Source organism: Sorex fumeus, unplaced genomic scaffold (genome assembly GCF_029834395.1).
Source record: "Sorex fumeus unplaced genomic scaffold, SorFum_2.1 ptg000021l, whole genome shotgun sequence".
In the NCBI taxonomy this organism is placed as follows: Eukaryota; Metazoa; Chordata; class Mammalia; order Eulipotyphla; family Soricidae; genus Sorex; species Sorex fumeus.
The window spans coordinates 13,768,815-13,782,721 of NW_026606078.1; the positions used below are offsets into that span (position 1 = coordinate 13,768,815).

Consider the following 13,907-nt stretch of genomic DNA (forward strand, 5'->3'; position numbering starts at 1 on the left):
TGAAATCTCCAGGCTTTCTCTGGGCAGGATGGGCATACCACCCCCACTGCCCTGTACTTACGGAAGCCTCAGCAGTCATTTCCATACCTCAAAGCTAATCCAGGCTTACTTTCCTGATAAAAATGCTAAATTCCTTGCACAAACATGATGACCTCTTAGTACCTGTACGAGACCCTTAATGCACAAAACAAAAAGGAGACAGAGAGAAAGAATTAAAGAGCCTGCCATAGAGACACACTGGGGGTGGGTGTAGGGTGTTGGGGGATGGTTTTAGGGAACCAGGAATATTGGTTTTGGGAAATGTACACTAGAGGAGGGACGGATGTTGGATCGTTGTATGACTGGAAGCAAATTATGAATAGATTTGCAATGGTCTATCTCACAGATATTGGATAAAACATTAAAAATATATATCCTTCATTTGTACCTCAGAATACTGATGGATCTTTAAAACCCAGCATATCTATTTTTGTGTTCTCTGTAGGAAAAAAATGTTAATCACCTGTGTGCCAATAGCTTGTAGAAAGCTAAACGCAAAGACATATCAATGACTGTCTTTGGCATGAATACTGTAATTGCAGCTATGTTATGTTTTAGAATCAGTACATGGACAAGACGTCAAGAGGAGCAGTGGCAAAGTGCATCAATGTTGAATGGATAATGTTTCAGGAGCTTGCAAGGGAGATGGGAAGATTTGGCATGAGTAAAGGGAAGAAACAGAAGAGTGAAGTACTAATAAGTATCATGAGAAAAATGCAAGGGAGGACATTTCCTGGCAAGTGTCACACTCTGTTGAGCTTTTGGTGAGGATAAATATTATAAAGTATCTTTCCCATTTAGTGGTAAAAAGGTAACTTTGATGGGTGTATTTAAAATTTACTTTAACGATTAGAATTACCAAGAGATACAAAGTTACAAAGTTGCTCATAATTGAGTTTCAGTCATCTAATGTTCTAGAACCTTTCCAGTATATTGGGGCATTTTTGAAGGAATATCCCTGGTGCGAAGACTAGGGCATCTGAATCTTAACACATTTCACCAAATATATGATCTGTACTCACATGATTTACACTGTCTCCCCTGCTCTTTGATTTATGTTTTCATGCAATATTTCCTTGTGAACCTCACTTCAAGTGAGGCTCCCTAATTAAGACAAGTACATGTTTCTGGGGCACTACATATTTTTTGGTTGCTGGGAGAGTCTGTAAAGCAATGCTCAGGAGGTGTGGGGGCCCCACAGACAATTTTCAGAAAACGTGGCCATGGTGCTTGGGGTCCTCTGAGGCTATACAGCCTTTGATACTCTGGCAATCAGGTGGTGCTGGGAGTCAAATTGAGTGCATGTGAGACAAGTTCCATAAGCACTACACTATCTCCTGCAGCCTTGGGTATTAGATTTATGTCAGCATTCTGAGGTCCTCCCTTTTGTCACAAAGCAGAGACTTGTGCAGGAGAAAGTGGAAGAGACTTTAGGGTTTAGCTAGGTTGACTGAGTAGCTGGTGATACCATTAATATTGGAACATAAATTAAAAATAAAACAAGAGCCCCGTGCCTTTTCCCGCTGAACTCGACACGCTCCACAGGGGTACACCTGCGGACAACACCTGCAGCAGCTCCTTTGTACTATCCATCACCTAATCAGCCCTCCCCTCCAGGTGGGTAGAGGGAGCACCACTCCTCCACTACTCACCCCCAGCCCCCCACCTTTTCCTGCAGAACTGGACACCCTCCAGCAGGGGACACCTGAGGCAGCTCCATGGGATTTTCCATTGCTCCTCCTACATTCCAGGATCCTGGGTGGGAGTGACCCTGGGATGGGCCAGGGGCGTGGCCACCATATAGGGAGCGTTTCCTCCCAGAAGTGGGCGTGGCCTTCTCCTGGGTGGCCAGCCACAGTTATATTTCCCAATCTGGGCTCTCAGGACTATCATCTCTCACTTTGTCGCCTAATACCGACTAAAAATTTCTGACCACCTCTACTAGAATACAACAACATCCCACTCGCCTACTCCATTTATAACAAAAGACCTGTATGAAATGTGCTGTACAAGCTCAAAACTAAAAAGTACCTCCTCCAAAGCGCAAATCTCCACCACAAGGAGAATATGAAGAAAAGAATCCCGAATCCTCAACCGAGGTTTTCCACAATTGCACTCTCTTTGATAAAGAATTCCAGGATAAAATGCAGAGGGTGTTCAAGGACCTATTCAAAGAATCAATGGAAGAGATATCCAAAGTCTAAAAGAGAAATGAAAAAAACAATAGAAAAGAGAGCCAAGAAAATACAGGAAGAAAAGAGAACAGAATTTTAAAAAGCTAAAAAAAGAAGATTCACAAATAAAGGATTCAGTGGATGAAATTAAAAAGTTAGTAAGTGCCCTTAGCAATAGGATAAGTGCAGCTGAAGTTAGGATCAGCGAGCTTGAAGGTTAGCAACAGAAATCCCACTGGGAAGAACAAGCAATAGCAAAAGACCTCAAAATGGCTCTAAGGAGAATCAGAGACCAAGGGGATGACACCAAGAGGAACAACATTAGAATCATTGGAGTACCAGAAGGACAGGGAAACAACCCCAATGAAAAAGCTAGAGTAAAAGAAACCATTGCTGAAAAGTTCCCAGAGTTAAGGAAAGCAGACATCCAGATCCAAGGAGACAGAAGGGTACCAGCTAAAGGAGACCCCAGAAAAAACACTCCAAGCATATCATAGTCAGAACGATGGATGCTGTGGACAGATACACAATATTACAAGTAGCAAGGTCACAGAAGGAAATTACATACAAAGGAGCACCCCTTAGATTTACAGCAGACCTATCAGTGGAAACCCTCAAAACCGAAGGCAATAGTGGGATATAGTGAAAAAATTCAAAGAAATGAACGTCTCACCGAGAATACTCTATCCAGCAAAACTCCCACTCAAATTCGATGGAATGATACACCACTTTTTAGATAAACACAAACTCAGGAACTTCATACACTCAAAACCAAATCTAAAAGAAGAACTAAAGGGGCTCCTGTAAGAAAAGAAGGAAAACACGTGTAAACACAAACAACTCCTACAGGAAGATGGCACAAAACCCCATGACAATACTCTCCCTTAATGTCAATGTCTAAATGCACCTACTAAGAGACACAGAGTGGCAAAATGGATCCAGAAACTGAAACCAGCATTCTGCTTTCTACACGAAACTCATCTGAACAATCAGAGCAAACACAGACTCAAAGTGAAAGGATGGAAAACAATCCTGCAAGCAAACAGCTCCTTCACAAAAGCTGGGATGGCCACACTAGTATCCGACAACATTAATGTCAGGCTGAAAAAGATTAGAAGGGACAGCGAAGGCCACTTTCTCTTCATCAAGGGAATACATACAACAGGAAGAAATCATACTCTTAAATGTATAAGTACCTAATGAAGGAACAGCTAGATACTTAAAACAACTGCTATCAGATTTTAAAGAGGACAGTGCTAGCAACACAATAGTAAATGGAGACTTCAACATCGCCTTATCACCTCTGGATAGATCAACAAGAACAAAACTCAGCAAGGAAACATTGGCTTTGAATGAAGAAATAGAAGAGAAAGGACTTATAGACCTATACAGGGCTTTACACGCCCCAAAGAAAGAATACGCATTCTTCTCCAGTGCTCCTGGAACATTTTCCAAAATCGACTATGTGCTAGGCCACAAAACATACCTCAATAGAATCAGGAAGATAGAAAGGGTATCAACAATCTTTTCAGACCATGATGCACTGAGGATAGATGTGAATCACACACAGACACGGACAACCAAATCGAACACCTGGAAAATAACCAAGTCACTGCTGAACAATGTGTGGGTCAAGAAGGACGTCAAGGAAGAAATCAAAAGATACCTGGAAACAAATGAGAACGAAGACACGAACTACCAGAGCTTATGGGATGCAGCTAAAGCCCTATTAAGGGGAAAATTCATAGCTCTGAAAGCATATCTATAGACGGAAGAAAAGATGCACATAAGCAACTTATTTCACAGCTCAAGATCTTAGAAAAGGATCAAGAAAAGGAGCCTAAATCGGACAGAAGGACAGAGATCATAAAACTTAGAGCAGAAATCAACGACATGGAAACCTAAGAAACAATCCGAAAGATCGATGAAACCAAGAGCTGGTTCTTTGAGAAAATAAACAAGATAGATAAACCACTAGTAGCACTCACAAAGAAACAGAGAGAGAGAAAACTAATAAACCGAATCAGAAATAAAAATGGAGATATCACAATGGAAACCAAAGAAATTCAAAAGATCATCAGAGACTACTTTGAAAGTCTGTATGCCAAGAAAAAAGAGAAGTTAGAAGAAATGGATAAATTCCTGGATTCCTATAATCTCCCAAAAATGAGTCAAGAGGATATAAAATACCTGAATAGACCTAGTCATAAAAGTGAAATTGAAACTGTAATCAAAATTCTTCCCAAAAACAAAAGCCCAGGTCCAGATGGATTCACGACCGAATTTTTCCAAACATTTAAAGAGGATCTACTGCCCGTCCTTCTCAAACTTTTCCAGGAAATTGAAAAAACAGAAACTCTACCAAACAGTTTCTATGAATCCCATATCTCTCTAATACCAAATGGAAACAAAGACACCACGAGAGAAGAAAACTACAGGCTGATATCACTGATGAACACGGAGGAGAAGATTCTGAACAAAATACAAGCAAAGAGAACTCAACAGCTCATCAAAAAGATCATACACCATGACCAAGTGGGATTCATCCCGGGGATGCAAGGATGGTTTAACATTCGGAAATCAATCAACATAATCCATCATATCAACAAAAGATAAAAATCATATGATCATATCAATAGATGTAGAGAAAGCAATTGAGAAGATCCAGCATCCGTTTATGATGAAAACCCTCGCCAAATTGGGGATAGAGGGGACTTACCCCAATATAGTTAAAGCCAGCTACCACAAGCATACAGCAAGCATCATTCTCAATGGGGAAAATCTGAGAGCGTTCCCCCTAAGATCAGGAACGAGATAAGGATTCCGACTCTCTCAACTGCTGTTGAACATAGTACTGGAAATAGTAGCAATAGCAATTAGGCAAGCAAAAGAGATTAAGGATACTGGAACAAAGGTAGAGCTGCAGAGCTATGGAACGGGGTTGAATATACTGACATCTCCCCTCAAACATATGACCATCTAATCTTTGAAAAAGGGGCAAGAAATGTGAAGTGGAGTAAGGAAAGTCTTTTTAACAAATGGTGCTGGCAAAACTGGACGACTACGTGCAAACTACTGGGCTTCGATCTCTGCCTAACACAATGTACCAAAGTAAGATGAAAATGGATCAAAGACCTAATCATCAGACCGGAACCCATAAGGTACATTGAAGACAAAGTTGGAAAAACCCTCCATGACATTGAAGCTAATGTTATCTTCAAGGATGTCACGTCACTGGCCAAGCAAGTGGGAATATCTTAAACTAAGAAGCTTCTGCACCTCAAAAGAAACAATGACTAAAATACAGAGAGAGTCTACAGAATGAGGAAGGATATTCTCCAAATACACATCTGAGAAGGGGTTGATATCAAATATATACAAAGTACTGATTGAACTCCACAAGAAGAAAACATCCATCCCCAACAAAAAATGGGGCAACGAAATGAACAGAGACTTAATCAAAGAAGAAATCCGAATGGCTAAAAGGCACATGAGAAAATGCTCTACATCTTTAATCATCAGGGAGATGCGGATCAAAACAACAATGAGATATCATTTCACACCACAGACACTGGCCCACATTCAAAAAAACAAAGGCAACCTTTGTTGGCGTGATGTGGCGACAAAGGGACCCTCTTTCACTGCTGGTGGTAATGCCGACTGGCTCAACCCTTTCCGAAAACAGTAGAGATGATTCTCAAAAAATTAGAATTTGAGCTCCCATTTGACCCAGCAATACCACTCCTGAGAATATACCTCGGAGACGCAAAAAAGTATAGTCGAAGTGACCCCTGCACTTATTTTTTCATTGAAGTACTATTTACAATAGCTAGAATATGGAAAAAACCCGATTGCCTGAGAATAGATGACTGATTACAGAAACGTTGATACATCTACACAGTGGAGTACTATGTAGCAGTTCGAAAAAAATGAAGTCATGAAATTTACTTACAAGTGCTACTGCGTGGAAAATATTATGCTAAGCAAAATGAGTCAGAAAGAGAGGGACAGACATAGAAAGACTGCATTCAACTGGGTAACATAAAGTAGCAAACTAAGAGAATAACAACAAGAACAGCTGTGATAAATACCAGGTTCTTCACTCCATGGCTTAGATACCAGCCTCACACTCTAGGGGTAAAGGCAGCTCAGATAGAGAAGGGAACACCAAAAAAAGGGTGCTGAGAAGAACATTAGCTTGCGGTTGCCTGAGGCATGCGCCAAACCATGCTGGCGAATTAGCTCAAGGGTTTTCGAAGATAGGCGATTTTTTGTGGCTATCTCTCTCTTGGCGTTCCTCGCACATTCATGGAGGTGCTGAACCAGTGGATTGTATTCCTCGTCAATGTTGTCAACAATGGCATCTTCCCATGTTGCCGCAATAGTAGCAAAGAGTTCCCAGTTGGTGGTCATTCTGGGAGATCTCTTTTTGAACTTTGCAGCCCTTTCTCCCCGCTCTGTGAAGTAGAATTTTGCACGAAGGAGACGGTGGTCCGATCCCGTTCGAAATTTTGGGACAACAGCAAATTCAGTCAGGCAAAACCATTGATTGAATATGATGTGGTCTATTTTGTTGTGGAATCGTCCACCGGGAGACTCCCATGTCCATCATTTAGATTCTGCCTTCTGGAACTGTGTGTTACCATGAATGCTCTTGGTCAACATGATGAACTCAGACAGTCTCTCACCCTGTTTGTTCCATTCTAGGCCATGGGTCCCGATGTGAAGTTCTTCAGCTGATCTTCTCGGTCCTATCTTGGCATTAAAATCACCCACAATGATCTTGTAGAAGGTGTGGTCTTCATTATAGAACTCCTCTAGCTCCGTGTAGAACTTCTCGATTTCTCTTTCATCATAATGAGATGTTGGTGCGTAGAAAACGAAGATAGTGTGGTCTGTAAACCTGTAAATTTGATACATTTAAAAATTTATAATGGATTTTACAATAGTCTTTCAATTATGTATTTACATTAGTCCATATACAAGCATGATTTTTAAAAAATAAATTTCAGTGACAATAAAATTTTGGTGTTTTTCATAATTGTAATGATTTACTGCTCAGTCTATATTGATGTGAACATTTTTATCTATTTGTCTAATTTTCTGATTGTTTATTTAAGATCAGTAGTTAACAGCTAACTTACCGATGACTGATTTTGTGGCTCAGGGCTAAAGCACTTGGCTTGCGTGTATGAAACTTTGGGTTGGCCTCCTGCAAGGCAAATGCCCTACCCACTGTGCTGCAAAAGTTATATAAAATATACTAATAATAAGACCTAATGATGTTGGTGAACAGTGCAATATAAATGATTATTTAGTAATTTTCTTGATTTGTTAATGAAATGTGTAAGCTCTTGATTATAATGGGAGTATTTTTCTAACATAAGAGTCTGAGGAAGTTGAAACTGTTATAACTGTCCTGTAGGATTCCATCTCCCTAGCCTGCTTCATTCTACCTCTCTCTCTATCCAATCCAGTCTTCTTCTTGGGAATCTGACCTCCTGATTGGCTAGCCTCTACCTTTCAACTGCCTAATTTATGACAACATTCTCCCACCCAACCAACCACCAACTGGTAGAATCTTGGGGTTGGTACCACTTGACCTTGAGCCTGGAAGTTGGTGGCGGAAAGAGATGGTCCTAGGAGAGTTAATGGAGTGATGGATGGATGGGAAGGAAACCGGCAAGGGTAGGGAACTGGACAGCTGGTCATCAGCATGGGAGATTTGGTAGATGTTTTCTAAATACTTTAACATGTTTTTCGTAAATGATAAGCAAAACAAAAATACGAAAATAAGATAGGTTCCAAAGAAGAGTTTACATATAAGACCGAGAGAGCCGAAAGGGCTGGCATTCCTTCTGGAGCTTTCAATCGTACCAATTACTAAAGATGGTATTTTCACATCACATAGCTGTGGAGAGGAATAGTGAGAAACAGAATGCCACCAGAAAAGCAAACTGGATGACCACCTTTCATAAATGCCAGGTGAAATGTGTTCATGAAATGTGTTCACATGTATCCCAAGTGCAAGTGTATTAACAGGAACATATATTTCACTAAGTCTGCTTGGTACCAGTAACTACTTTGGTGGAAATGGAAGAAAACAAATGCAGTTTCTGACAGACGTAAGTCTAAACTGCTAATCAATTTTCCCAGGAAAGGGTAGTTTAATGGCTGTGAACAGAACAACTTGAAAAGTGTTTTGCTACCTTTCATGTATGGCTAGAGGAAAATGATCCCAGTCATCTCTCAAAACTAACAAGCTTCAACTCCCTTCAAGGACAGTTGTATTCAGTGAGGAAAAAATGCTGGGTGAAAAGTCTGAAATGATGGGAAAAGAGACAATAAGTTCAAAAGGAAGGACATGAAATTTGGGTTCCTCTGAAAACAAAGCTTGAAACCACAAGATCTGGTGATCACACGATTTACTGGGAATGGGATCTGTGGAGGATAGGAGTGATATCAGGGATGTGAACAAGGAACATCCAAGTTAAGGAAGACTTAGCTAGCTGATTACCCCATGGGCAACATGGTTCCAAGACTACCAGAACTTACCAAGGAATTTACTTTAATTTTCTTTCTTTTATATGGTCACTTACAACATGTATTCTTTGACTTCTTCAACAGAATTTGCAAATGATTTTTAATTATTTAAAAAGTTTTATTAACATGTCTTTATTAAAAGGAAACATATAGGCCAAAGAGCTAGTGCAGTATGTAGAGGGTGTTTACCTTTTATGCAGCTAACCTGAGCTCAGTCCCCAGATCCCTGTCCCTGCCAGGAGTGATCTCTGGATAGAGTTAGAAGTGAGCCCAGAGCACATCTGGGTGTGCTACCCTCCCACAAAAAAGGAAGAAAAGAAAAGAAAAACATATAACTGTTTCTTGAGTAACATAGAGGTTAAGGGTGCCAACTGCTGTATAACATTTGAAAACCCCCAAATTTAAGAGATAGTCTGCTGTTGACCAAGAAGATGGTTTTTTAATAATATTTACTCACATTGTCTGCACGTAATGCTATTTGTGGCCTGTAAGTCTGTAAATTTTGATACATTTAAAAAAATTATAATGGATTTTATAATGGACTTTATAATGAATTTGTATTTTATAGTAATAAGTGATAAATTGTATTTCTGTTTTTGTAGGGTATTTGGGCCATAGTATGTGGTGCTTGGAACTTCTGACTCTGTGCTCAAGTGTCATTCCTGGTGATGCCAGCCATTAAGTTCAGTTGGCTGTGTTCATGGTAAGTGCTTTAACCCCTCTACTAATTCCGGGGGTCCAATCAAATAATTTTTCTGCATATATTTTATACATGCAGGGCATACTTTGTCTTAGATTTTTTGTATTTCTAGGATATATTGATCGTTTTTAATTATTTTACATCAATACCAACCTCCAAAAAAGTTTCAAAATATAATTATTGACAAAAAATCATATAGAGGTCCAAATTTGTATTGTTCATGGGATAACTATATTAAGAAGAAAATAGAACCAGAATAAACATACAAATAAAATGAAGGTACATTTCTTTGGAGTCTTTCAATTTTGTATTTATATTTGCATATATACAAGTATAATCTTTGAAAAATAAATCTCAGATACTATAACATTTTATTGAGTTTTTTATAATTGCAATGTTTTATTGCTAAGATGATATTGTTGTGAACATATATATCTATTTGTCTACTTTTCTGATTGTTTACTTAAGATCTGATATTAAAAGCTAACTTACTAGGGCTCGAGCGATAGCACAACTGGTAGGATGTTTATCTTGCAAGCGGCCGACCTGGGTTCAATTCCCAGCATACCATATGCTTCCCTGAGCACCGCAAGGGGTAATTCCTGAGTGCAGAGCCAGGAGTAATCCCTGTGCATAGCGAGGTGTGACCAAAAAAGAAAAAAAAAAGCTAACTTACTTATGACTGTGTATGTAGCTCAGGGCTAAAGCACTTGGCTTGCAAGTATGAAATTTTGGGTTTTATTCCTCACACTATAGAAAAAAAAACAAAATCACTAACTATGGTTGAAAATATATCTCAGTGGTAAAATATTTGCCTCACATTTGTGAGGTTATGGGTTTGATCCCTGAATTTCCATATACGCTCACAAAAGCTAATTTACTTAAAGAATATTAAACTGCTTAAACCCAAGTACATATTGCCGTACTATTATACAGATTTAATTCTCAATAAAATAACTTGAAAAGGTCTATTTTTAGCATCTTTGCTAGGAAAAGATGTTACCTGATTTTTAAATGTTTGTAATTTGGGGACACATTTTAATTTGTCATTTTATTTTGTGCTCTTTGTCTACTAGTGAGCTTGAAAATTGCTCTTGTGTTTACGAGGAATTTACACTTCTTTCAATAGAGATTATATGATCATGGTTTATGCTTATTTTTTCTATACAAGTTTAATAGCTAAATATTGATTTATTTCACAGCAGTAATTTATTAAAAACATTCATCATTTGCCTATCATATTAATTGCCATTAGTTGTTTGTTTTGCTTGTTTTTTGATCACTTAATTTACTTTTTATGTTTTCTTTCAGATTGTAAGATTTTCACACAAATGAGCATATATTTTTCTTCATATTCTACAGTTTTAGAACAACTGTTTGTTTTGTAAAATAAGATACTTGTGCATTTACAATTTCTTCTCATTATTTTTACATTTTAACACATCTCGATTCATCTACAATTTGTCATAGTAAGTGTTGTCATATTGAAAGAAACCATCATTATTTTCAATCATAGCACTGTAGCACTATCCTCCCGTGGTTCGTCCATTTGCTCGAGTGGGCACCAGTAACTTCTTACAACAGATTGTGAGACTTGTTGTTACTGGTTTTGGCCTATTGAATACGTCATGGGTAGCTTGCCAGGCTTTTGCTATGAGGGCAAGATATTCTAGGTATCTGGGTATCTTGCCGGGCAGAGGAATCGGAATCAGGGTTGGCCTCCTGCAAGGCAAATGCCCTACCCGCTGGATGTAAATGTTATAGAAAAGTACTAGGAATACCGAATGTTGTTTCTTTAACAGTGCAATAAAAATGATTATTTAGTATTTTTCTTGATTTATTAAAGAAATATGTAAGCTCTTAAGTATAATGATCTTATTTATTATTTATTTATTATTTATTATTATTATAATAATATAAATATAAATAATATATAAAATATATATATAAAATATATATATATATATATATATATATATAAAATATAATAAATATATATATATATATATAAATATATAAAATATAATAAATATTATCTTATTTATTATTTATTATTATTAAGTTTAATGATCTTATTTATTTTCTCAAAGAACCAGTTTTTGTTCTTATTGGTCTTCTGGATTGTATTTTGGGATTCTAGCTCACTGATGTCTCGTACAAGTTTTATTATTTCCTTCCTCCAGCCTAGTTTGGACTACTTTTGTTGATTATTTTCCATAATCTTGATCTCTAATTTATTCAGGTAGGCCCTTTCTTTCTTCCTGATGAATTCTGGCAGAGCTATAATCTTTCCTCTTAACATTGCTTTTTCTGTGTCCCACAAGTTCTGGTAGCTCGTGTCCTCATTCTCATTTGTTTATGGAAACTTTTTATTTCCTCTTTGATTTCTTCCCTAAGCCAACGATTGTTCATTACTTCCCTTAAATAAAATATTTCCTTGCTGAGCTTCAGTCTGTTTGATCTATCGAGAAGTGACAAAGAAGTGTTGAAATCTCCTACTAGTATTGTGTTACTATCAATGTTTTTCTATAAGTCTATTAGAAGTTGTTTTAAAGTATTTTGCTGGTCTGTCATTAGGATCATATACATTGAGGAGGGTGAGTTCTTTCTGATGTACATATCCCATGATCATTAAGAAATGACCTTCACTGTATCTGATAACCTTTAGCTTGAAGTCCATGTGGTCTGATATTAGTATGGCCACTCCAGCTTTGTGGAGGTGATATTTTCTTGAAAACTTGTTTCCCAGCCTTTTACTTTTAGCCCATGGATGCTTTGATTGTTCAGACATGTTTCTTGCAGGCAGAAGAATGTTGGGTTCAATTTTCTAATTCATCTTCCTATTCTGTGCGTCTGAATTGGCACATTTAGTCCATTGACATTGAGAGAGATTGTTGTTTTGGGGATTTGTGCTCTCTTTATGTATAATTTTTGTACTTGTGGGGATTGTCTTAGCTTAAAGTATACCTGTTAATACTTCTTGCAACAAAAATATGGAATGCTTTACAAGTTTGCATGTTATCTCTGTACAAGGACCATGCTCATCATTGTATCATTTCAATTTTAGTATATGTGTTATCAAACCTAGTAGGAGTTAATTTTTCCATATTTTTCGCTTCTTATTACTTTGAGTGTTGTCCTTCCTCACTCCTATGGCAGACAATGATTCCTAATCAAGGAATGTATTTCAAAGCAGCATGAATAATAAATAGATTTAGAACTTTAATGTCCCAGAAATAAAAATGTGGTTTTTACTATATTATCATTTACCATACCCTAGGCATCAGTTTTACAAAATAATTCTTTTGGAAGATGGTATTTGATTTTGTTTAATGTTGTTCCCTGAATCCTTCATTAAGAACATTAAAATAGAGCCTTTTGCTGTTCTCACCTCAGTCCTGTGTACATCTCCAGGAAAAGGTAGATGGTGTTGTCTGCACTTTGACCACCTTGAATGTATGTAGGATTTTTCTCCTGAAGGATGAGGTGAGGATCATATTGATGATTTCATTCCACCTTATTACAAGTTCAACTTGAACGGAAGGTGAGACTCATGAGGCTCCTATAAAGGACAGAACAAAGGGTCTCAGTGAAGTTTAATGGCCAACTCATATTAACAACATAGATGACTCAAAGTAACCTGTGTGCATCTTTGTGTGTAGTGAGTTTCATATCTACTGATAGTGATTGTCAGTCATGACACATGGGCAAAACAGCCCTGTATTTAAAAATCTAGTTCTCTGAGCAGAGTGGGGTCTCTGAGGTGATTGAACAAGTGTGTAGTAATTTATTACTAAGCACATAAGTATTTTGAATGATGTGTACTTTTCGATCTAAAATTAATTCCAAATATGTCTAAAACGACAGTGTCCTGACCTCGCACCTGGCTTTTCTCACCGAGGCCCCTTGGATGTGCCGGGGTGAGTTTCCCTCACCGCCCTGATTAGAGCCCCAGCAGCTGAAGACCTCTGCAACCAGCCATAGGTACGCTTAAGACCACCCTTCCCAAGCTTGAAGGAGCCTCTTGCATGAAGGAACTGGAAGAGGAACCCAGATGTGCGGGACCGGGGGGATGAGATCTCTATGGCTGCTCAGATCAAGACTGTGCCCCCTCCTCCCAAATCCCCCATCTTCTAATAATTAAGTGCTACAACCACGAACTGCTCCTGGATCCATGTAATGCCATCAATGGCCAACATCCAGAGACTGGATCTTATTTAGAAAACAGCAACTCTGATTGTCCAGTTCTCACTCTCAGAGAACCTCGTAGGTTTCTGTGAGTATTTTGCCCGCATGGCGGAGTCTTTGTTTCTGGTCACTGTTTCTTTTGAGGTACAGAAGCTGCTTAATTTAAGATAGTTCCCTTTGTTTATCTCTGTTTCCAGGTGCTTGTCAAGTGGCGTGTTATATTTGAAGATACCTTTAGCTTCAATGTTGTGGAGGTATTTGCC

The 13,907-nt window shown here is 38.3% G+C and overlaps 1 pseudogene; it reads right to left on the reverse strand.

The window, feature by feature from the left end:
- Window positions 1-12,443: 12,443 nt before the first annotated feature.
- LOC130023034 (uncharacterized) lies at window positions 12,444-12,540 on the reverse strand (annotated as a pseudogene).
- Between the last annotated feature and the right edge of the window lie 1,367 nt (window positions 12,541-13,907).